General features: G+C 37.8%; 1 pseudogene; it reads right to left on the bottom strand.

Moving 5' to 3' along the window:
• Window positions 1-10,018: 10,018 nt before the first annotated feature.
• On the bottom strand, window positions 10,019-10,514 carry LOC129510217 (60S ribosomal protein L12-like; annotated as a pseudogene).
• Window positions 10,515-26,082: the final 15,568 nt, after the last annotated feature.

Raw genomic sequence — 26,082 nt, 5'->3', positions numbered from 1 at the left:
GAAACCACAGTAATGAGCCTTTCCCAAGGACAGTGCTATATTCATCATAATGATGCAATGATTGTGAAGATGTCCTTAATTTAAAAATAAAACTTAACAAGTCAGGGAGGCTGAATCAGAAAGAACCTGTATACCTCATCTTATTTAATCCTCACAATAGTCCTTCAAAGTGGGGATTATTATTCCCATTTTGTAGATGAGTGTGTAAGACTCCCACAGATTAATTGAACGGCACAGATTATTAAATTGCAATTTGAAGCAGACTTTTCTCCTTAAGGTTACATGGGGAAGGAGGACCATCTTCTTGCAGCACACCACAAGTATCCAGGTTTCTTAGCTACGTGGATCAATTAGCCAATGGGGTATTTGTCAGTTATGGGGCCCATGGTAGGTGTCCAGCGGCTCAGGAGTTGCGGGTTTCATCAACACACTGATACTGAGATGGAAATTTTCCTTGAAAAACATCTAGACTTATAACAGGGTAAAGAAAACACAGGGATGCACTGGGATCCTGCAGATCACAGGTAGCGGTGGAAAAGGAGGGAGATGCATTACTAGTGACATGGAGGTTTAAGGGGGAGGCAACCAGGAGGTTCCTGGTTGGGGTAGGGGGGCATAAATCCTAACATACAGGGGAAGTTAGCTGATAATCTCTGAGGATTCCTAAATAACTATAGTCAACTCTTGGATGTGGAACTGGTGTGGGAGGGAAGACAACCAAGGAGTGAATCCACCTGAGTGCTTTGGGGAAAGAAATTGATGCACAAACCAGAGTGGTGTACACAGGAAGACTTTCCTGAAGTTACTGCTGTCTTCATATGGATCGGGATCATCTGCACTGCAGCCACCTCTCCTGACCCATATAGATCAAGAATCCTCCCCTAAAGCCCCCTTATCTGGGTAAATTCCAGATACAAGGTAAATAGTGATAGTGGAATTCTTCTGCCACCTAGTGGCACGTCCTGGTTCAGAGATTTGCTTGGGCAGCTGCACATTATAGCCAGACCCCTAGTTCTCAGCGTCAGACCCTAAATACCGGGGTTGTGGCTACTACTTGCTTCATAACCTTTGCCCATAATTTTACTGGAATCTGTGCCCAAACATGCCTTCTTTTCTCTTATATCATAGGACAAGGTGATCATTGCCAGTTCAATCCACTGGCACTTGGGAAGCTGAGCATCTGCATTAGGAGATGAACCTATATGAAGCAGAGTCCATTCCCAGCACACACAGAGCTGAGCTTTCTAGTGCAGCTGGCCCCACTAGAGAAGCTGCTTGTCTGTAAGGGATCTTTGGCAAGTTGTCCAAGTGGCTAGATTTTCCATAAATACAGGGGGAGTTTCTTGTAAACTTCTTGGGTCAGCAAGTACTGGGTTTCTGGCCAAAATCAATCTTTACTTATGTTGACAACTAATGCCCCATGAAACCAACAGCACTACCCCAGCTGAGAACTATCCTCAAAAGAGGTTTTTTTCTGGGATAGCAATATGTCACATGGATTTAGAATTTCTTGGTTTTTTTTTTTCAGATCATTTGTTATCATTTCTATAGTTTCTTGCAAATAATTTACTCATGAAGTGCTTGAGCAAGTTGCTGTTGGTGAAGCAGAGCCATATTCCTCCAAATCATTTATTTCATATACGATATAAAAGAAATAACCTTATTTTATCAATGCCAAGGGTTTAAGACCTGAGTTAGTTTAAATTCTAATGAGAGATCATTTATAATAATAATTAATTTTTAATTAAAAATAATCTAGATTAGCCAAATAGTCAGTGGAAAAGTTTAAGAATAACTGACATTATAAAATCAGAGGGCAAAAAACAAAACTGTGGGAATACACGAAAATACAGAGTAAAAAAGTGAAAACAAATTTAAGACTCATTTATTTGAAAGTTCCCGAATGTAGATAAAGGTAGTACAAAGTTTTTAATGTTACAATGGAGAAAAAAATTAAAACACCTGTAAATAAATGGGCAAAAGATATCGGACAACAACAACAACAAAAAAAAAAAAAAACAAGGAAATGCAGGTCTCAAATAACAAAGAAAAAACTTACAACCCTATTAATATTTAAAGACAGAAATATTAGACCAGTATTTCTGTTTCATTTATTAAATTGGCATAGAATAAAATAAAAGCCCACGGAACCAGTGTAAGTAAAGTTGTTATGAAACAGGCACCCTTCATTATACTCTACCAAGGGCAGTGTAAATTACTAAAATTTGCCTTGAAATAAATTCAGTCTACTGCATCATCAAAAGTTTTAAAAATAGGGTTGTCTGGGTGTCTGAGTGGTTGAGGGTCTGCCTTTGACGCAGATCTTGATACTGGGGTCCTGGGATTGAGTCCCACATTGGGCTCCCCACAGGGAGCCTACTTTTCCCTTTTTCTATGTTTCTGCCTCTCTCTGTCTCTCATGAATAAATAAATCTTTTTTAAAAAGTTTTAAAAATATTTGTACTGTTTCACCTGGAATTTCCTCATATGGGAATATATTGAATGGAAAGAGTCTGCAGGAGGGGCAAGGACTTCTTTACAAAAAGAACTGCTTATGGAAGACTTATAATGTGTTCATACCTTCCCCTCATGCAACCACACAAATATCGAGGTATATATTGAGTGTTCGGCTGAAAAGATCAAAGGCTTCCTCAAGAAACAACTTGTAGTTTGCTCAATACATAATTATGTGCTGTGGACCAGTGGCATGACAATCTGTTAAGAAATTTAAAATGGGCACTGAGGGGGGCACTTGATGGGATGAGCACTGGGTGTGATGCTATATGTTGGCAAATTGAACTCCAATAAAGAAATAATAATTAAAAAAAGAAACTTAAAGTGGGTGCATTTTTTTATATTTTTTATGAGTGGGAAATATCAGAAAGGGAGACAGAACATGAAAGACTCCTAACTCTGGGAAACAAACTAGGGGTAGTGGAAGGGGAGGAGGGCAGGGGGTGGGGGTGACTGGGTGACGGGCACTGAGGTGGGCACTTGACAGGATGAGCACTGGGTGATATATGTTGGCAAATTGAACACCAATAAAAAATAAATTGACAAAAAATAAATAAGTGGGTGCTAGTAGACTGTCAACAAAGCTATAATACAATCTCAATAAAAGCCATTTCCCATTAAATTCTATGACCAAATTGAGGGCACAATTGTATAGACTGTTAAATTATAAGCAAGTGGATATCTTAATACATTTAGTTAAAAATGATGGACTGAATTGTGAGGTGATTTTACTCTAAGCCATGCCTCTTGATAGCCATAATCACAAAGGCCAGTTGCTTGTTAAAGACATTCATAAAGCAATAATGTCAGCAAACAAGAATTAATAATTGTGGCTATGATGAATGGAATACTCTGCCCCTATGACCGCCACTGGACATCCACAACTCATGTCACCTTCTCATTTACTGTCATAATACTTGAAATAATATAAGATCATTCCTCAACAGTCCTGTGTCCATTGCCAGCACCTAAAATCTGGGCATCTTCCTCATATGATCAGTTATCCTACCATGCTAGTTTTGCCACCTTGTAGGGTCAGTGTTTTCCTTCCTCTCCATCCCTGTGGCCATTGTCTCCTGCATGAAATTTGCAGCTGCCTTTGGCATTATCTCTAACTTCAATAATGCTGTGATTCACATGAATCACTACATTGGCTATTAAGATCATACTATTTTACTTGGTTTAAAGCATTGAATGGCTCCCGATTTTCCTCTGTCGCTCACTTTTCCTCATCCTAAGGGTCAAGGAGTAGCAGGGTAGAGGTGTACTAGGACTTAATCAAGATTAAAGCTTCTGCACAGCAAAAGAAACAGTCAAAAAAAAAGACAACCTACAAAATGGGAGAAGATATTTGCAAATGATGTATCAGATAAAGGGCTAGTTTCCAAGATCTATAAAGAACTTATTAAACTCAACAGCAAAGAAACAAACAATCCAATCATGAAATGGACAAAAGGCATGAACAGAAATCTCACAGAGGAAGACATACACATGGCCAACAAGCACATGAGAAAATGTTCCGCATCACTTGCCATCAGGGAAATACAAATCAAAACAATGAGATACCACCTCACACCAGTGAGAATGGGGAAAATTCACAAGACAGGAAACAACAAATGTTGGAGAGGATGTGGAGAAAGGGGAACCCTCTTGCACTGTTAGTGGGAATGTGAACTGGTGCAGCCACTCTGGAAAGCTGTGTGGAGGTTCCTCAAAGAGTTAAAAATAGAACTGCCCTATGACCTAGCAATTGCACTGCTCGGGATTTACCCCAAAGATACAGATGCAATGAAACTTGGAGACACCTCCATCCCAATGTTTATAGCAGCAATGTCCACAATAACCAAACTGCGGAAGGAGCCTCGGTGTCCATGGAATGATGAATGGATAAAGATGTGGTATACAATGGAATATTACTCAGCCATTAGAAACAACAAATACCCACCATTTGCTTCGACATGAATGGAACTGGAAGGTATTATGCTGAGTGAAATAAGTCAATCAGAAAAGGACAAACATAGGTCTCATTCATTTGGGGAATATAAAATTTAATGAAAGGGAATAAAGAGGAAAGGAGAAAAATGAGTGAAAATATCGGTGAGGATGACAGAACATGAGAGACACCTAACTCTGGAAAACGAACAAGGGGTAGTGGAAAGGGAGGTGGGCGGGGGGGTTGCGGTGACTGGGTGACGGGCACTGAGGGGGCACTTGACGGAATGAGCACTGGGTGATATATGTTGGCAAACTGAACTCCAATTAAAAAAAAAAACAAAAAGGATTTTCAAGTGAGTTCAGGGGTCCCTCTGGTGGATGTTTCCAGAACTCCTTGAATTCTATATTGAAAACCCACCTTGGGTCAAGCAAAGATGGGTCTTAAGGCAGATGATCCTAACATTTAGATCACAGACCCTTCCTGCTTACTTTTGCCCCCAACCCAGAAAGTCATATGGACACAGGAAATGAATGGTTAGGTCTGACCTCTGGGGAGAATGTCTAGGAAATGAAGCCTAAGGTGGATCCATCTTTAGAACCCATGGCTCATTTTCCTGAGTGCAAGCAATTTATCTCTTCCAAATCTTCCAGGGGTTTCTATCGTGAATGCCATGAAGAGACCTGTGAGCCTATTGGTCCAATCCCCTAATCCTTTTATTTTTTATTTTTTTATTTTTCCCCCTGACATTTGCAAATGACGTATCAGATAAAGGGCTAGTTTCCAAGATCTATAAAGAACTTATTAAACTCAACAGCAAAGAAACAAACAATCCAATCATGAATTGGGCAAAAGACATGAACAGAAATCTCACAGAGGAAGACATAGACATGGCCAACAAGCACATGAGAAAATGCTCTGCATCACTGGCCATCAGGGAAATACAAATCAAAACCACAATGAGATACCACCTCACACCAGTGAGAATGGGGAACATTAACAAGCCAGGAAACCACAAATGTTGGTGAGGATGCAGAGAAAAGGGAACCCTCTTACACTGTTGGTGGGAATGTGAACTGGTGCAGCCACTCTGGAAAACTGTGTGGAGGTTCCTCAAAGAGTTAAAAATAGATGTGCCCTACGACCCAGCAATTGCACTGCTGGGGATTTACCCCAAAGATTCAGATGCAATGAAACGCCGGGACACCTGCACCCCGATGTTTATAGTCGCAATTTCCACAATAGCCAAACTGTGGAAGGAGCCTCGGTGTCCTAATCCTTTTAGATTCTTAAAGCTAAACCTGCTTCATTCTGCTTAAGAGATGGAACTCATGGGGAGCTTCTTTCATTACCAATTCCTCCTATTTTGCTTTGAGAAACTATAGAAATCCTTCTGGTGGTCTCACTGAGATGCCTTTCTCAGTGCAAATGCCTTTGCTCTCAAAGCTGCCAATCCATCTCCAAGTAAGACTAGCTTTCTATGCTGTCACTTGTTCAAAATACATTCAGCTTGAGAACCATGGTTAGCAAAGGGATTGGTATTGCCCAATCAATCAGCAATAACCATAGAGGCATTTCCTAGACCTCATAGACTTCCTGGAGCATACTCTATAACGGCTTATAATATTTACCTGCAGTAGAGATAGCTGTTCCAAAAAACTGTGTAATTTGAATGTTAGCCTTGTGGCTTCTGCAAGACACGCTTAAAAACATTTTGTTTCACTGCATCTGTATCTTTGGGGTAAATGCCCAGCAGTGCAATTGCTGGATATAGCACCAATGTCCACAATAGCCAAACTGTGGAAGGAGCCTCAGTGTCCATCGAAAGATGAATGGATAAAGATGATGTGGTTTATGTATACAATGGAACATTACTCAGCCGTTAGAAACGACAAATACCCACCATTTGCTTCGACGTGGATGGAACTGGAGGGTATTATGCTGAGTGAAATAAGTCAGTCGGAGAAGGACAAACATTATATGGTCTCATTCATTTGGGGAATATAAAAATTAGTGAAAGGGAATAAAGGGGAAAGGAGATAAAATGAGTGAAAATATCAGTGAGGGTGAGAAAACATAAGAGACACCTAACTGGGAAACGAACAAGGGGTAGTGGAAAGGGAGGTGGGTGGGGGGTTGGGGTGACTAGGTGACGGGCACTGAGGAGGCACTTGGCAGGATGAGCACTGGGGGTTATGCTGTATGTTGGTAAATTGAACTCCAATAAAAAAATAAAATAAAATAAAAATTTTGTTTTGGAAAAATAGATTCACAAGAAGTTGAAAAGATTATGCAGGGTTAATGACCTTCTATCTGTTTTCAACCGATGTTTACATCTTATACAGTTGTAGTAAAATATCAAGTACCTTGACATTGGTACCATGTATATGTGTAGTTCAATGATATTTTATCATAAATGTGTATTTTTGTAAACATCACTGCAATCAACATACAGATCTATTTTTCAACCACAAAGATTTCTTTCATACTATGTCTTTATAATCATGTGTATCCTTAACCCCTGGCCATCACTACTCTGTTCTTTATCTTCATAATTTTGTCAGTTTGATAATATTGTATAAATTGAATCACACCTTTGAAACTGGTATTTTTCACTCACTATAATGTGAATGATACACATCCAAGTTGTTGTGTGTCTTAATAGTTTATTAATTTTTAATGCTGATGAAATATTTATCTGTGAAAGACATGTTGGTTTGTTTCCAGGTTTGAGCTACTACAAAGTTGCTTATGAACATTCATGGACAGGATTTGGTATGGGCATAATTTTTCACTTATCTGGTGTAGTTGCTGGGTTCCATGGTAAGTGCATGTTTACCTTTTGAATGAAACTACCAAACTATTTTCTAGAATGGCTATACCATTTTACATTCCCACTAACAATGTATGAGAGATCCAGTTTCTCTTCATCCTCACCAACGATTGGTGTAGTCACTTTTAGAATAAATTTAACTGTCCTAATAGGTATGTAGTGATAATCTCATTGTGCTCTGAATTTGAAGTTCCCTAATGGTGAGAGAAGTTGAATTCTTTCCCTGTACTTACTTGTTATTTGTATATCTCCTTTACTGAAATGTTTGTTCATCTCCACTGGCCATTTACTAAATGAACTTTTTGTTTTATAATGTTGGGTTTTGTGAGTTCTTTATATAATCTAGATTTGAATCCATTATTAGATGTGTTGTTGACAAGTATTTTCTTCCAGTCTATAGTTTGGCTGTCCATTATCATAGCAGCACAAGATCTTTACATAACAGAAGTTTTAAATTTTGATGATGTCCAATTTGTTGATTTATTTTCTATTATATATCATGTTCCTTGTTTTATACCTAGCTACCCTGTACTAGACTCTTGGTCCCAAAGATTTTCTTCTATGTTTTCTTCTAAAAATTTAACAGCATTACATTTTATATTTACTTTGTGATCCATTTTGAGATTATTTTCTATAAAGAATTAAGTTTAGGCTGAGTTTTTTTTTCTTATACATATCTAATTGTTCTAGCAATATTTGTTGAAAAGACTATCCTTTCAACATTAAATTGTTTTTGTACCTTTGTCAAAAATCGGTTCTATTTGTGTGTGTGGGCTACTTCTGAGTTCTTTATTCTGTCTGATTGATTTATGTGATTATCCTTCCATTGATACTACACCAACTTGACTGTAGCTTTATACTGTCTTGAAAGAAGTACCTTCTCACATTATTATTTTCTTTCAAAATTATTTGTAGCCATTCTATGTTCTTTAACTTTCCATGCCAATTTTTAAAATAACCTTGTCTATATATTTAAAAGAAACTTCCTGGGAGTTTTGTAGGAATTTAATTAAGCCTATATATCAAATTGGGTAGAATCGACATTTTTACTATGTTGAATCTTCCAATCCAAAAACATAGTATATCTCTCAATTTATTTGGATTACCTTTGATAACTTCCAACAGCATTTTGTATTTTTCAGTACATAAGTCCTAGATATGTCTGTTAGATTTATGCCTAAGTATTTCATTCTTTTTGAGTTATTGTAAATTATATTACATTTTCAACTTCTGATTCACCTATTTAATGCTAGTATGTAGAAATACAACTGAATTTTGTATGTTGATCTTGTAGACATGCTACTTTGTTGAATTCACACATTCTAGTTTATGTATAGATTCTATAGTATTTTCTACATTGACCATTATGTCATCTGCAAAAATGGAGTAGTTGTATTTCTTCCTTTTCTATCTGTATGTACTTTATTTGCTTTTATTAACTTATTATTCAGGACTTCAAGTAATATGTTGAAATGGAGTGGTGAGAACAATCTTGCCTTGTTCCAGTGTTTCCAGGAGAACATTCTATCCTTAACTATAAAGTATAATATCACCTATATGTTACCTAATGCCCTTTCTCATGATGAGGAAGTTCTCTTCTGTTCATGTTTTTAGAGTTTTATTCACAGTTGAACTTTGTTAAATGTTTTATTATGGGACGCCTGGGTGGCTCAGCGGTTGAGTGTCTGTCCTCGGCCTGGGGCGTGATCCTGGGATCCAGGATCAAGTCCCTCATCGGGCTCCTTGCAGGGAGCCTGCTTCTCCCTCAGCCTGTGTCTCTGCCTCTCTCTCTTGCTGTGTCTCTCATGAATAAATAAATAAAAATATTTTAAAAATATTTTATTATATTGATTGCTGCAATCATGGTTTTTCCTTTTTAGCCTGTTAATATTAAATTATTTTTAAATATTGCAGTAGCCTTGCATCCTGGAAATAATCTCACTTTCTTGGGGGTGGAGTACTGTGTCTGATTTTGGTCTCAGGTATTACCGAGTTCATAAAATATTCCTACATTCTGGAAGTGATTGTGTATAACTGATGTTAATTCTTTTCAAAAAATAGTAGAATTGTTTACTGAAACCACTGATTTTTCAAGGAATTATTTTCTAACACAGTTTTGCTTCAAGACTGAGGGAATTCTGTTGCACATAAACTTAACATTTAGTGGAACTTCGCAAAGAAAGATATCAGCATATCCTTTAATATGATCCCAAAATGGATGTCATTGTTTCTTCTTTAGGAGTACCCAGATTCAACATCTGCCCCTCTCTCATGGCAGAGGACAAAGTCCTGACTGGGCTTCAGCCTACAATTGATGTCTGAAATTTTAGTATGTCACTTACTTTTCTATCTCTGGTTTCTGCTGCCAGAAGACAAGGAGTTTGGCCTTGGTCTCTGAGCTATTCCTCTCTTTTACCCATTGTGAGACTCATTTTTGCTCCCTTAGAAAGTTCTATAATTAAAAACAAAATATATTAGCTTCTTTACCCAGAAAAGTTGAAATTGTTAAGGATACAATAAGAAGACAAAGCAATTATCAAATGTAGTGGTGGTAAAGGCAGTGAATTCCATAGCCTGGGATCAGCCACTACTATATATATAATATTTTCAATGTATTGAATTGAATATATATATTGAATATATTCGTTGAATATATGTTCAAATGATACTTTATTTAATATTTGAATATATATATTCAAATTATCCTTTATTGAAATATTTTCCTTTGGAGTTCTTAACTAGCCAGGTACTCCACTGCTACCACTGTTGATGTCATCTATGATATCATGAGGGTGGCAGCCATCAACACTGCAGACCACAGATTCAGTAGTTCCCAGGACTACTTAAATGGTTCCAGAGAGTTCTCTGGCTGAAGATTGGTGCCATATCTTTTAGGCAATATTGGGAATTTCATCCAAAATGGTATTTTCCCTGTGCTTAATGTTTTTCTGCTTCTTTCTTTTCTGCTTCTTTCTGCCTCTTGGCAGTTTCTTGAGGGCTTTGGTAATCAAGACAGAGGAAGAAGGTACCACTTCAATGTGGACCTGTCTCTTCTCAATGGTCAGTTTCACTGTAATCCTCAGATCCTTCCAATCACTGGTTGTCTTGGTGATGTCATCACCAAACTCTTTTGGAGACATACCCGGGGGCCAGTGCAGATATGGCACTGACTTCTCTACTGGTGCACTACAGGTATACAACTTAGATTTCACTGGGGACAAATAAAGATGGCATGGTGGAGGTGGGCTGGATTTGGGTTGCTATTTCACTTCTGAGCAAAAAGACAAAAGACCAGCTACCATACATTTTTGAAGTTTCTCTGCAATAAGTAGGCCGACAACATACATTTGCAACTTTGCTATCATCCTATTACTCATTTGCAAGTTTCTGCAGATATTGTCCAGAGGAATATCAAGATTTTAGTTAATTTATTTCTATAATAACTAAAAAGCAATGGCATGGTGATTAAGTAAGACTTATATTCAGATGAGCTATATAATTCAAGATTTCTTTGGTTCTGTTTCATTGGTTGACCCCTTAATCTTAGGAAGGGGAGACATCTACTATTAGTGAACACACTGTTCCAGGCAATTGCAACAAAAAAAAGTGAAGAGACAGATAAAGTTCTTAATAATACAGAACTTACATTTTAGTGAAGAGAGATGAATAATAAACATATTTGGAAGTGTAAATAGGGATAATACTGTGTTTAAACTACAATAAGGTGAATTATGAAGAGTAACATGGGCTCTTTGTAGATATTGTGATCAGAGAATAGATCTGTGACTACTTAGTATTTTATTTTATTTTTAAAATTTTTATCTATTTATTCATGGAAGACACAGAGAGAAAGAGAGAGAAACATAGGCAGAGACATAGGCAGAGGAAGAAGTAGGCTTCATGCAGGGAGTCCAATGTGGGACTCGATCCCAGAACTCCAGGATCACACCCTGAGCCAAAGGCAGACGTTTAACCACTGAACCACCTATGAGTCCCTTTGGAATGGTATTTTAAAGACAGAATGAGAGTTCATTATAATGCAGTTGAGAAGAAAACTTGATTATTTTTTTAACACACAGCATTGTAACAATTCGAATGTCAAGTGATGGCACTGTACCAGGACATGTTACAACTTTAGGAATTTCATTTCATTTTTGGAACACCGACAGCATCCACACACCCAATATAATCTAAAAGGGCTTATTATTATTTGTTTGACAATGCTTCTCATGTGACTTTACATAGCAGGTGAACTACACATATTAGTCAAGAGACTCTATTTTGGGTTTGGCTTTCTGGGAATCTGTTGAAAATGAATGAATGAAAGAACGAATGAATGAATGAAAAAGCAAACAGCCAGCCAGCCAGCCAACCAGTCAGCCAAACCAACCAACCAACCAACCAACCAACCAACCAACCAACCATCTCAGAAGGTTTCAAGGCACATGCCTACAAGGGATCATGAATCATTACAAAACTGAACACTTCAGTATCTGTTTCCCCAAGGTGGCCCTAGGAGATTCTACAGGAGGTTATAGAGTTGTCAACAAAATGTAGCTCCTTTAATATTAAGAAGTTTTCACTCTCTTATGTAAGTAAAGACAGGATAAAAAGAATATAAAAACCTTGCTGTTCTGGGCAGGTAAAGAAAACAAAAACATTGTCTTTTCCTCTCTGTTCACAGTCTCTTATCAAGAATAGACTACCAATGCGAGAAAATCTTGTCATTGTAACAGAGAGAAGAGCCAAATCTCAATGTTATATCAGTGTACTTGTAAAACTCACTTCTCCCAATCTCAGTCAGTCCTGACCATGCACACAATTCCTTTTAAGAAAGTCTCCTTCAGGGATGCCTGGGTGGCTCAGTGGTTGAGCATCTGCCTTTGGCTCAGGATGTGATCCTGGGGTCCTGGGATCGAGTCCCGCAGCAGGCTCCCTGCATGGAGCCTGATTCTCCCTCAGCCTCTCTCTCTCTCTCTCTCTCTCTCTCTCTCTCTCTCTGTCACATTAATGCATAAATAAAATCTTTAAAAAAAAGACAATGTAGGGGCGCCTGGGTGGCTTAGTCAGTTGAGCATCTGCCTTCGAGTTATGGTCCCAGGGTTCTGGGATCGAGCCTCACATTAGGGTCCCTGCTCAGTGGAGGGCCTGCTTCTCCCTCTCCCCCTGATTGTACTCTGTCTCTCTCTGTCTCTTTCTATCAAATAAATAAATAAAATCTTAAAAAAATAAAGAGAGAATGGAGCCAGGCCACATAAAAGCCTGGGAGAATAACATTTTAAGCAGAAGAATTAGCTAGTGTCAAGATCATAAGGAGGAGGAATTCATTGATTGGTAACAAGACAAATTTAAGTATACCTAGAACAGAGTGAATGTCAGGGTTGAATAGGGTGAGATGAGGTGGCAGGTAGAAAAATAGAGCATGTCAACAAAGTTCCAATCACCTTAGTATTCTTTTCCATTAAATCTATTTAGTATCTTTCCATGGAGTTTAATCTGCCTGCATGTGTCTACCTAAGATGGCCCATTAAAGCTATTGTAGTCACTTATACTTTCATTTCTATAGCCACATCATCCTACCTCCTATTTCCTAATTATAATTAAAACATAGTGTTATTATCAACATAAGGTACATCAAAGGTTAAAAAATGCTCCATGTAGGTATTGCAAAACCAATGTTATACTTTATTTGTGGGTACCCAGGACCCACTCTGTTCAGTTTTATATTGGGACACCTTTTTTTATAGTTTGGTTCTCCAACCCCATCCTTCCCGAGATCTCATTATTAATAAATTTATAAAGCAAGTGTGTAGAGGCCTCTACTGTTTGTCATTTCTACCCTACCCTCTCCCTTTAACCAAATATTTTCCCTGCTGGTAGACACTTAGTTTGGTTGGAATGTTCATTCTACCATGAACTAAGGTATGGTAATTCCTTTCCCCAATCCAGAATTAGTTTAAAATAATCATAATAATTCAAATATCATTCTTCATTGATGGACATGAGACAAAGTCTGGTCGGTGGTCTTCTGAAATATTTTCCTCCATAATAAAAGAAGATTTTTTAAAGGAGAGTACAAAATACCTCCTCATGGCATGCGAAGCTATAATGTCCACTGGAACTACTCTAGTTATCATATAATCATTAAAGAAACATCACTCACATGCTAAGGAGCATAGATTTCAAAGATATAAAACACCCATGACTTCAATGACATGCTTAAGCCACTAAATTAACAAATCGTACCTGTGGGGCATTTTAAAACCAATTTTAGGTGAGGTTTCTTTTATGTACAGCCCCAAACACCTGACAGGATCCTAAGTATTCAACAGCAAGATCTGGGCAACAACTTACATGTTCTTCTCAAGTAGCCATAGACTCTATATTTCATACATTTATCATGTTTTTTGACAATTCTATTTTTGGTAGAGTTTCAAAATCAGGTGGATGCTTTGGATGATCAGTAACCTTAAATTATGATAAACCTCTATTCACTTCTGAATCACTATTAACTTACAGCACTTGTTTCTTTGTCTGGTCTTTGGAATTCAGGTGATTAGTGGTTAAAACAGGTGGAAGCATTCACATAAATGATTTTTTGTACCTCCACGTGATGAGGCACCTAACCTAGGGGTGAACCAGACATGCTCTGTTGCAACCTTGTGTGACTTTAACTTGTACTGGTAATATTTTATTTATGAGAAGAGCAACAGCCAGCCATTGGATTTGTTCTGTGCTTAGGCTGTCTGTCATGGTCTGCAATAGTACACTTAGAGTTCTGGCACTCCCCCATCTAAAGGTTCACTTCCCCATTCTATCTATTGCAGAATATGAGAGTTGGAGCCTGTTGTAGCTGTGAGCCATCCTGTTGTCAGTGACAGGCATAGCTTGGGAGACTCCCACTGCCAGAGAACAGTGGCTTTGAAAATCTAAAACTCCATGTTCATCAGGGAGTTTTAGATTTTCAAAGCCTGATGAACATGGATGCAAAAATTCTCAACAAGATACTAGCCAATGGGATCCAACAACACATTAAGAAAATTATTCACCATGACCAAGTAGGATTTATCCCCGGGACACAAGGCTGGTTTAACACTCGTAAAACAATCAGTGTGATTCATCATATCAGCAAGAGAAAAACCAAGAACCATATGATCCTTTCATTAGATGCAGAGAAAGCATTTGACAAAATACAGCATCCATTCCTGATCAAAACTCTTCAGAGTGTAGGGATAGAGGGAACTTTCCTCGACATCTTAAAAGCCATCTACGAAAAGCCCACAGCAAATATCATTCTCAATGGGGAAGCACTGGGAGCCTTTCCCCTAAGATCAGGAACAAGACAGGGATGTCCACTCTCACCACTGCTATTCAACATAGTATTGGAAGTCCTAGCCTCAGCAATCAGACAACAAAAAGACATTAAAGGCATTCAAATCGACAAAGAAGAAGTCAAACTCTCCCTCTTCACCGATGACATGATACTCTACATAGAAAACCCAAAAGCCTCCACCCCAAGATTGCTAGAACTCATACAGCAATTTGGTAGCGTGGCAGGATACAAAATCAATGCCCAGAAATCAATGGCATTCCTATACACTAACAATGAGACTGAAGAAAGAGAAATTAAGGAGTCAATCCCATTTACAATTGCACCCAAAAGCATAAGATACCTAGGAATAAAGCTAACCAAAGAGGTAAAGGATCTATACCCTAAAAACTATAGAACACTTCTGAAAGAAATTGAGGAAGACACAAAGAGATGGAAAAATATTCCATGCTCATGGATTGGCAGAATTAATATTGTGAAAATGTCAATGTTACCCAGGGCAATTTACACGTTTAATGCAATCCCTATCAAAATACCATGGACTTTCTTCAGAGAGTTAGAACAAATTATTTTAAGATATGTGTGGAATCAGAAAAGACCCCGAATAGCCAGGGTAATTCTAAAAAAGAAAACCATATCTGGGGGCATCACAATGCCAGATTTCAGGTTGTACTACAAAGCTGTGGTCATCAAGACAGTGTGGTACTGGCACAAAAACAGACTCATAGATCAATGGAACAGAATAGAGAATCCACAAGTGGACCCTCAACTTTATGGTCAACTAATATTCGACAAAGGAGGAAAAACTATTCACTGGAAGAAAGACAGTCTCTTCAATAAACAGTGTTGGGAAAATTGGACATCCACATGCAGAAGAATGGAAACTAGACCACTCTCTTGCACCATACAGAAAGATAAACTCAAAATGGATGAAAGATCTAAATGTGAGACAAGATTCCATCAAAATCCTAGAGGAGAACACAGGCAACACCCTTTTTGAACTTGGCCACAGTAACTTCTTGCAAGATACATTCACGAAGGCAAAAGAAACAAAAGCAAAAATGAACTATTGGTACTTCATCAAGATAAGAAGCTTTTGCACAGCAAAGGATACAGTCAACAAAACTAAAAGACAACTTACAGAATGGGAGAAGATATTTGCAAATGACGTATCAGATAAAGGGCTAGTTTCCAAGATCTATAAAGAACTTATTAAACTCAACACCAAAGAAACAAACAATCCAATCTTGAAATGGGCAGAAGATATGAACTGAAATCTCACAGAGGAAGACATAGACATGGCCAACAAGCACATGAGAAAATGCTCTGCATCACTTGCCATCAGGGAAATACAAATCAAAACCACAATGAGATACCACCTCACACCAGTGACAATGGGGAACATTAACAAGGCAGGAAACCACAAACGTTGGAGAGGATGCGGAGAAAAGGGAACCCTCTTACACTGTTGGTGGGAATGTGAACTGGTACAGCCACTCTGGAAAACTGTGTGGAGGTTCCTCAAAGAATTAAAAATAGACCTGCCCTATGACCCAGCAATTGCACTGTTAGGGATTTACCCCAAAGATTCAGATGCAATGAAACGCCGGGACACCTGCACCCCGATGTTTCTAGCAGCCATGTCCACAATAGCCAAACAGTGGAAGGAGCCTCGGTGCCCATCGAAAGATGAATGGATAAAGAAGATGTGGTTTATGTATACAATGGAATATTACTCAGCCATTAGAAACGACAAATACCCACCATTTGCTTCAACGTGGATGGAACTGGAGGGTATTATGCTGAGTGAAGTAAGTCAATCGGAGAAGGACAAACAGTGTATGTTTTCATTCATTTGGGGAATATGAATAATAGTGAGAGGGAATATAAGGGAAGGGAGAAGAAATGTGTGGGAAATATCAGAAAGGGAGACAGAGCATAAAGACTTCTAACTCTGGGAAATGAACTAGGGGTGGTGGAGGGGGAGGAGGGCGAGGGGTGGGGGTGAATGGGTGACTGGCACTGAGGGGGACACTTGATGGGATGAGAACTGGGTGTTATTCTGTATGTTGGTAAACTGAACACCAATAAAAATTAATTTATTAAAAAAAAAGAAAATCTAAAACTGGTAGAAAATGGAGGAAAATAATTGTAGCCTATGCAAGTCAAAACATTCACAAGTATTCCAAAATGCTATGGCTCCCAAACTCATTTTCTCAGGAAATGTTTATTGTACATGTATTACATAGCAGTATATGTAATACATAGCAATAAATGGCAAACAGTTTTCATAGATTATCACATTCAGTTTTTTCAAAAACCTTAGAAGCGTCAAGTATTTGTTCTCATTTTACAAATGAAACTGAAGCTTATAAGAGTGTAATAAATTTCTGAAGGACACTCAAGTAAGGATATGGATCTATTACCAGTTTGTACAATCTCAGAGCAAGTGTTATGAACCCAAGGGCCACTCTCCCTTCATCATATGTGAATGGCTGCTCACATGCTTGAGTTTAACTTTGGCTTCTCTGTAAGTTGTCTTCACATACATGGCATTGCCTCTGGAAATTGCTCTTTTGTGGTTCTGTCCATGCTATGTTTACCATCCTGACTTCTTTGGTTTGGATAACTAGCCTCATTAAGGGTTGGTGTGAGTGGTTGCCCTTGTTTGGGAAACTAATACTCATAAATGAACAAAGGAATTTGGGAACATTAGTTTGCCTCTTCATTCCATTAGCTGATCATACATACACAATTATGTATGTATTATATATCTAGTATGCTTATTTATGGATTGCAAATGGGATCCTTTCGGAAGTTCATCAATGGAAATGAATGAGGTGATGGTAAATTAACCAGATTTATGCAGCTGGCCAGGACTACTAGAGCCAGCTTGCCCTAGGATCACATTTTATGCTTCTATGTTTTTGGAAAAACAGAAGTACCTTTCTAATATGATCACTTCTTAGTAGTTTTTGGATCTTATAAAAAGGGTACACATAAGGGAAGTTTATTTCTTAAAGTCATTGAAAGACGACTTTATTCAAACTTGATAGTGGTTTTAGGGATGGCTACTTTAGTGTTTTGACAGAAATTGATCATAATCACATAATAATCAAATATGATTTGATTTATTTGACATAACCAAATAATTCTAGAAAAAAATAAATGAGCCATCTCCCTTTTTACAGGGGTTGTATGAGTTATAATTAAGTGGCTTAGGTGCCAAAATGTACCCAGGCCTGGGATATCATATTCCCCCAAAAATTAATATGGTGTTCATGTACAGATAGATCGTGCTAATGGCATTCCTAAGCTGGAGAGGCATCTAGGGTGTGTGGTACTGGCTGGAATGAATTCCAGTGCTCTTGGTAGCTAGGAGCCATCAGAGACCTAGTTGCCCTTCCTAGGAGAATGCTGTATGCTGATGTCTAGAAAAATAAAGCTTATTGGAGATATAGTCCATCATTACTGGTCACTGTGAATCTGGAGATAACACTCCTGTTACTCCACTGCCATATTAAATGTGTGATCTTTAGTTAGGGATTCCCAATATCTGGAGGAGCAAAGAGATAAATTACAAAAATAACCCAAAGTCTGCAAGAATGAAAGGAAAACAACTTGCATTCAGAGAGAGAAACACATAATAAAGTTGAGAATCCCTGATCATTTCAGAAGACAATAAGGTAAAATACACTGTCTGAAATCAAGGTTTTGTTAGAGTACATAAAAGGCTTCATATTCATGTCATATATCTGAATTCTGCTTTTATTCACTCCTATCAAGTTCATTAAAAGTCAACTATTTGTTTGAGCTCTGGCATGTAAAGAGCTTGAAAGTCATCATTTTTGTCCTTAATTGAAAAAATATATACAAACAGAAAATTGATGCATTATCTTAAACCTACCAGAGAACAAAGGCTGTACAGTAAATCAACTGCCCTAAAATCTGGGGTAAGGTGATTCTAGGGAGATATAGGGAATGCAAAATTGGAGTAGAAGCTACCAGACATCGTAAATTAGAGGAAAGTCTTTACCAGAAAGCAACACAGGAAAGGAAAGTTTAGCTGCTCCAGCCTAACTCCAGCCTTCCTGTGTCATCTAAGAAATAAAAAAGCTATAGCCAACACTAGAGAGAACTCCAAGGAAGTAGGTTGGGAGCAATAACCAAGCAAGATAAAAACATGAAGAAAAACTATATCCCTGGTTGAAGGACAGAGACAATCACGAAGACCTCTAACACAGAAGCACACTGTATACTCCAATGACTGAGAACCAGAAGCTTGGAGAACACCACCCCCCAACTTCACCATCATGCTAGCAAACCCCCAGTAATAAAAACAGTGAATTAGAACAAGAGTTGCAAGACATGTAATCTCTTTAAAAGGTCCCAAAAATTCAACACCCATTCAGGGTAAACATTCTCCAAAACTAGAAAGAGAAGGGAACTTCCTTAACCTAATAAAGGATTTGTATGGAAAATATACTTCTAACATAATACTTAATATAGAGACTGAATGTCTTCTCTCTAAGATAATGACAGTATGGCATTGGAAAGTAGAAACACATAGATCAATGAAACAAAATAGAAAACCCAGAAATGGACTATGACAAATGGAGTCAAATTATATTTGACAAAGACATAAAAGCAATTCAATGGAGAAAAAAAAGTCTTTCAACACATGATGGTGGGAAATTGGAAGTTCATACACTAAAAGTAAACTTTGAAACTGACCTTATATAAAAAGTAAAGATGTATCATAGATGTATAAAATACAAAAACAATAAATTTGTTTAGAAGAAAACAAAAGCAAAAGGTAGCATGCATTTGAGTTTGTTGACAGGATCTTAGATAAATAAAGAAGTATAATCCATGAAATTAAAAATTGATAAAATAAACTTTATCAAATGCAAAATGTAAAATTAACACCTATGAAAGTCACTATTGAAGGAATTAAACAGCAAGTCACAGCCTCAGAGAATATGTTTATTTATACATCATATATCTGATAAAGAGGTTGTATCTAGAATATACAAAGAACACATAAAAGTCAATTAATAGAAAATAAAAAACCCACTAATAAATTGGCAAAAGAACAATCCACAGAAGATTTTTAAGACATTTGTAGATAGTCTTAAGCAAGCTCTTGTTTTACACTTTATTCTTAATTATATTCTCAACTATCTATAGGGTTGTCCAATATGAGTGTCTAGGAGCTATGCTCTCTAATGAAGAGAAGGGCAATGTGGTCTCTAAAACTTTCTAGCTGAAGCCCGTGACTAGAATTACATATTTTTACACATGTACATTATTATTTTTCATCCTAAAATGAGTACTTACCCATCTCAGTAAGGTTTTACAGAATTCCGATTTTGTAAGATCCTATAGCATAGTCTCTTAGATTTGAATTTATTTTGTTGAGGGCTATGTTTCTTTTTTTAAATTTTTATAAATTTATTTTTATTGGCGTTCAATTTGCCAACATATAGAATAACACACAGTACTCATTCTGTCAAGTGCCCACCTCAGTGCCCGTCACCCAGTCACCCTCACCCCCTGCCCACCTCCCCTTTCACCATCCCTAGTTCGTTTCCCAGAGTTAGGAGTCTTTCATGTTCTGTCTCCCTTTCTGATATTTCCCACTCATTTTTTCTCCTTTCCCCTTTATTCCCTTTCACTTTTTCAGTGCACAAGAGCAAGAGATGTGCTGACTTCATTCTGTCTGTATTCCATTAGTGGAGTGGATTCCATTAGGGCCATCTGGTGGGCATAAGGAAAACCAGTAGCTTTTTTGTATTCTCTGTTACTGTGAAGGACTTTAGTTTCACTAAAATTACATGATGAAGTCTAAAAAGGTCTAAAACTAGGGCTTGCTTCAGCCTAACTTAAAGTGTTCCGAATATTTAACAGAATTTTGTACACATATGTTTTGCTAATGTATTAACTGTACTATATATTCCATATAATTATTATGTAAAAATACAATTCATATGCTTTCCCTAGACTTGATTAATTAAATGAATCAGTGGACTATATAAATTTTCCCTTTACCACTATAAATATTTTTCTAATTTCCTAACATTTCCTCCCTGGAAGACTGCCTTATCTCCTAAATAATCTCTCTGCTTCCCTCTTGAACCTTATTCCCCAAAGAGTAACCCAAATTATCTTTTAAACCATATATATCATAATAAGATCATGTATTTTCCTTGTTTAAAATCTTCCAAGATGTTTCATCATTATTAGAGTGAAATGTAAGCTTTTCACCATTACCTACAGAGTTCTATGTGATTTAGACTCCATCAACCTCTTCAATCTCATTTTTCACCTCTCTCCTCTTCATTCACTAGAAGCCAGGTGTACTTGTGTTTTTTTCCTTTTTCTTAAACATATGCTCCCAGACTTTGGTCCTTGTATGTGCTGTTCCCTCTGCCTAGAATGATTGGTTCCTAGATATTTACGCAGATACCTTTTCTTGAAAACCATAAGTGATTTCAGATAAAATACTATAACCTCTTTGATGTATTCCTTTCTGGGATACTCAGAGAAATTTACACTAGATGCAGTGACAAAGAAATCCCTATATCTCAGTGGCTTGGTTATGTTATGTTATACTATGTTATGTTTCATGTTATATGTCAAGTCAAAAAAATACATCATATCACTTTATTCTTGATAATGCCAAATTCAGGATAGATTAAGGAGAGTGGAGATTGAGAAGCTCTGCTTTATGCAATTAATCAAGGATTCAAGTACCTACCCACTCATGATTCTGTTTTTCACTTGATTCTCAGAATATATGCCTTTCATTTGTCAGAGGAAGTGAAAAAGCATAGAGGATTATGTCAGACCAGCTATGGTTGTGAAACACTTCATTTCTGCCTATGTGCCAGTGGTTAGAATTCAGTCACATGACCTCAACTAATGACAACTCTGAATGGGAAATGCAGGACTGTGAAATGTAGGCCAGAGTAAATAAGATTTGATGACCATACAGCATTTTCTCTGCCATGGTAACCCTTTTGTTCATCAAATATTCACTTAATTCCTTCTTCTCACATGTTGAACACACTCTTTTTCTAAGGGACACAATGCAAAGTTAATCTAGATATTGAATCCAGCTCAAAGTCAGGAAGTATGAATAATATTAAAGTCCTAACGTGGTTTTTCATGGTTAAGGACTTGGAAAAATAAAAGGATGCTATTTTCTCCCAACACTAAGTAGTTAGTTGGAGAAAGGGAGAGGATAACCATATTGGAAACACTCATTTGGAAAGGTAGGGGAAATAGACAACAGTCATGGATTCAAAGGAATTATGGAATCCCACTGACAAGGGATGATTTGCTTGTGAGGCAAGAAGAAAGTATTCCAGAAGAACATAAATGTGATATGGAATTCGACTTCCTACTTTTTTGGGTGAAAGGGATAAAAATGGAGGGCCTGTAATATGAAGTAAATGTCTTTATTGAACAGAAAAATACGTGGCTTGATCATGTGTTGAGATATCACATCTGTTTCCCCTACCTATCTGCCATTTGCTCTCTGAAGTCAGACCACTCAGAGAAACGAGTCACCTACTTTGAAAGAGTAATCCAAACTCTGACTCCGAAGAATGAACTCAATCTGAAAAGAAAATGATTCCTTTGCCACAGGAAGACATAGCCTGAAAGAAGTTGCTATAGTTGATGTCTCTTCTATGATTTTTTATAAAGGTTTCAGGCCTTATATTTAGGTCCTTAATCCATTTTGAATTTATTTTTTGTAGGTGTAAGAAAGTGGTCCAGTTTCACCCTCCTGCATGTGGCTGTACAGTTTTCAACACCATTGTTGAAGAGACTGTCTTTTTCTCATTGGATATTCCTTCCTGTTTTGTTGAAGATTAGTTGACCATATAGTTGTGGTTTTATTTCCGGGTTTTCTATTCCATTCTATTGAACTAGGTGTCTATTTCTGTGACAGTACCATACCATTTTGATTACTACAGCTTTGTAATAGAACTTGAGGTCTGGAATTGTGATGCCTCCAGCTTTGCTTTTTCAAGATTGCTTGGTTACATCAAAATAAAAAGCTTCTGTACAAGAAAGGAAATCATCAACAAAACTAAAAGGCTGCCTACAATATGAGAGAAGATATTTTCAAGATATATCTGATAAAGAGTTACTATCCAAAATATATAAAGAACTGATACATTGGGATGCCTGGGTGGCTCAGCTGTTTAGTGCCTGCCTAAGGAGCGATCCTGGAGTCCTGGGACTGAGTCCCACGTCGGGCTCCCTGCATGGAGCCTGCTTCTCCCCCTGCCTGTGTCTCATGAATAAATAAATAAAATCTTTAGCCAGGACACCTGCACCCCAATGTTTCTAGCAGCAATGTCCACAATAGCCAAACTGTGGAAGGAGCCTCGGTGTCCATCGAAAGATGAATGGATAAAGAAGATGTGGTTTATGTATACAATGAAATATTACTCAGCCATTAGAAACGACAAATACCCAGCATTTGCTTCGACGTGGACGGAACTGGAGGGTATTATATTGAGTGAAATAAGTCAATAGGAGAATGACAAACATTATATGGTCTCATTCATTTGGGGAATATAAAAAATAGTGAAAAGGAATAAAGGGGAAAGGAGAAAAAATGAGTGGGAAATATCAGAAAGGGAGACAGAACATGAAAGACTCCTAACTCTGGGAAATGAACTAGGGGTGGTGGAAGGGGAGGTGGGCGGGGGGTGGGGGTGACTGGGCGATGGGCACTGAGGTGGGCACTTGATGGTATGAGCACTGGGTGTTATTCTATATGATGGCAAATTGAACACCAATAAAAAATAAATTTATAAAAAAAAAGAACTGATACAACTCAACACCTAAAAAACAAAGAATCCAATTAAAAATGGGCAAAAGAGATTTCTCCAAAGAAGATATTCAGATGGCCAACAGATACATGAAAAGATGCTCAGCATCCCTTACATCAGGGAACAGATACATGGAAAGATGCTTAGCATCACTTACATCAGGGAAATGCAAAGCAAAATTACAATGAGATATCAACTCACATGTCAGAATGGCCAAAATAAAAAAAAAAAAACAAGAAACAAGTTGTGGAAAGGATGTGGAGAAAAAGGAACCCTCTTGCAATTTTGGTGGAAATGCAAATATTACGGCCACTCTGAAAACCAGGATGGAGATTCCTGAAAAGCTTAAAAATAGAACTACCCGGCCTCCAGTAATTGTACAACTGGATATTTCCCCAAAGAATACAAAAACACTAATTCAAAGGGATATAGGCACCCCTATATTTATTGCAGCATTATCTATAGCAGCCAAATTATTTAAACAGCCCAGGTATCTACTAACTGATAATGGATAAAGAAAAAGTGGTAGATATAGATATATAGATATAGATATAGATACAATGGAATATCATTCAGCCATAAGAAAGAATAAAATCTTGCCATTTGCAATGACAAGAGAGTATAATGCTAAATGAAATAAGTCAGCCAGAGAAAAACGAATATCATATGATTTCACTCATATGTGGAATTTAAGAAATAAAACAAATGAGAAAAGGAAAAAGAGAGAGAGACAGAGACCGAGACCGAGACAGAGGGCAAGACAGAGAGAAATCAGGAAACAGACTGTTAACTATATAGAACAAACAGATGGTTACCAGAGAGGAGGTGGGTGGGAAGGTGGGTAGAATAGATGATGGAGATTAAGGAGTATACTTATGATGATCACTGAGTAATGTATAGAAGTATCAAATCACTATATTGTACACCTGGAATCATTACAATTGTATGTTTACATACAGATTAAAAACTTAAAATAAAAAAATAAAAAAATGGGGATGCCTGGGTGGCTCAGTGTTTGAATGTCTGCTTTCAGCTCAGAGCATGATCCCAGAGTCCCTGATTGAGTCCCACATTGGACTACCCACAAGGACCTGCTTCTCCCTCTGCCTATGTCTCTGCCTATGTATCTGCCTCACTCAGTGTGTCTCTCATGAATAAATAAATAAAATATTTAAAATAAACAATCAAAAGCTTAATGATAGGAACTTATATTATTATTTTTAAAAACCCTAATTGTCAGGCACTTACATTACACTCCATCCTGGGAGACCAAGACATCAGAGTTAATGGTGAGGACACAAATAGCCTGGGTGGCACACACGTTAGAAGTCAGGAGTAGGGTGCACTGTAACCAAGAGAGTACACATAATAATTATAAAGGCAATAGTCTGCAATCCAGTCTGTAGCCATTGTCCAAACTTGAGGGTTCCAGCCATGAACCCATTCCAGCCCATTCTCACGGGCTCTGGGAATATGTTTAAATATTTGGGCAATACTGTGGAATATTTTAACATCTTAGGTCATCTAGTATAAGTAGGTTTGAGCTTGTTCTGAGTTGTTAATGTCAGCAAGTCATCCTAGAGAAGGCACAAACCACTTTCTATATCCAGTAGATAATCTAGGATCAGGTGGCTGTATTATCAAAAGACTCATGGAACTGTTGCACAAGTGACAGGATTTTATGGTGTCATTGTACATGTTGGGTTAGAGTGGCTGATAGTTGTTGGTTAGCCTCAATTACTCAATTTTTGGTGGTGAAGCCATTGTATCAGTACCCAGTCCAGTGAGTGTGAGTAGAACTGACATGTCCAGGACTGAGTGAATGAAAATGGATCTTTTGGGTTGGTGGTAGCCAACTAGAGTAGGAAATGCAGGGTTTTGCTACCCTTAATATAAATTTCCAGTGGGGGACACCTGGGTGGCTCAGTGATTGAGCATCTGCCTTCGGCTCAGGGCATGATCCTGGAGACCTGGGATTGAGTCCCACACTGGGCTCCCTGCATGAAGCCTGCTTCTCCCTCTGCCTATGTCTCTGCCTCTCTCATTCTCTCTCTCTCTCATAAATAAATAAATAAATAAATAAATAAATAAATAAATAAAATCTTTAAAAAACACTTTCAGTGGTAGGCAATATGGCATATTGTGCAGTGTAGTATGTGGCCCTGAGGATGCCAGTCAGATGGCTGATGGAGAAATTGTACTACGTGTGAGCCATGTGTTGACACCCTGCAAACAATTCCAAAGACAAATTCCCAGTGTAAAGTATTCATTGGATCCTCTGATAAGAAATTGGGGATTGGGGTGCCTGGGTGGTTCAGTTGTTTAAGTATTTGGCCTTTGTCTTGGGTCATGATCCTGGGGTCTTTGGATTGAGCCCCACATTGGTTCCCTGCTCAGCAGGGAGCCTGCTTCTCCTTCTCTCACTCCCCTTGCTTGTGGTCTCTCTCTTTCTCTATCTCTCTCCCTCCCTTTCTCTCCCTCTTTGTCAAATAAATAAAATAAAACCTTTTTTTAAAAGAAAAAAAAAAGAAAGAACTGGGGAATTCATACCTGTTCATTGACTCTTTCTACTAGAAGAGTCCCAGTAGTGTGGTTAAAGTGATCTGAAGGCCAATAGTTG

Source organism: Nyctereutes procyonoides, unplaced genomic scaffold (assembly GCF_905146905.1).
Source record: "Nyctereutes procyonoides isolate TBG_1078 unplaced genomic scaffold, NYPRO_anot_genome, whole genome shotgun sequence".
Lineage (NCBI taxonomy): Eukaryota > Metazoa > Chordata > Mammalia > Carnivora > Canidae > Nyctereutes > Nyctereutes procyonoides.
The sequence above is the reverse complement of the archived record's forward strand: the minus strand, read 5'-3'. Positions and strand labels throughout refer to the sequence as shown.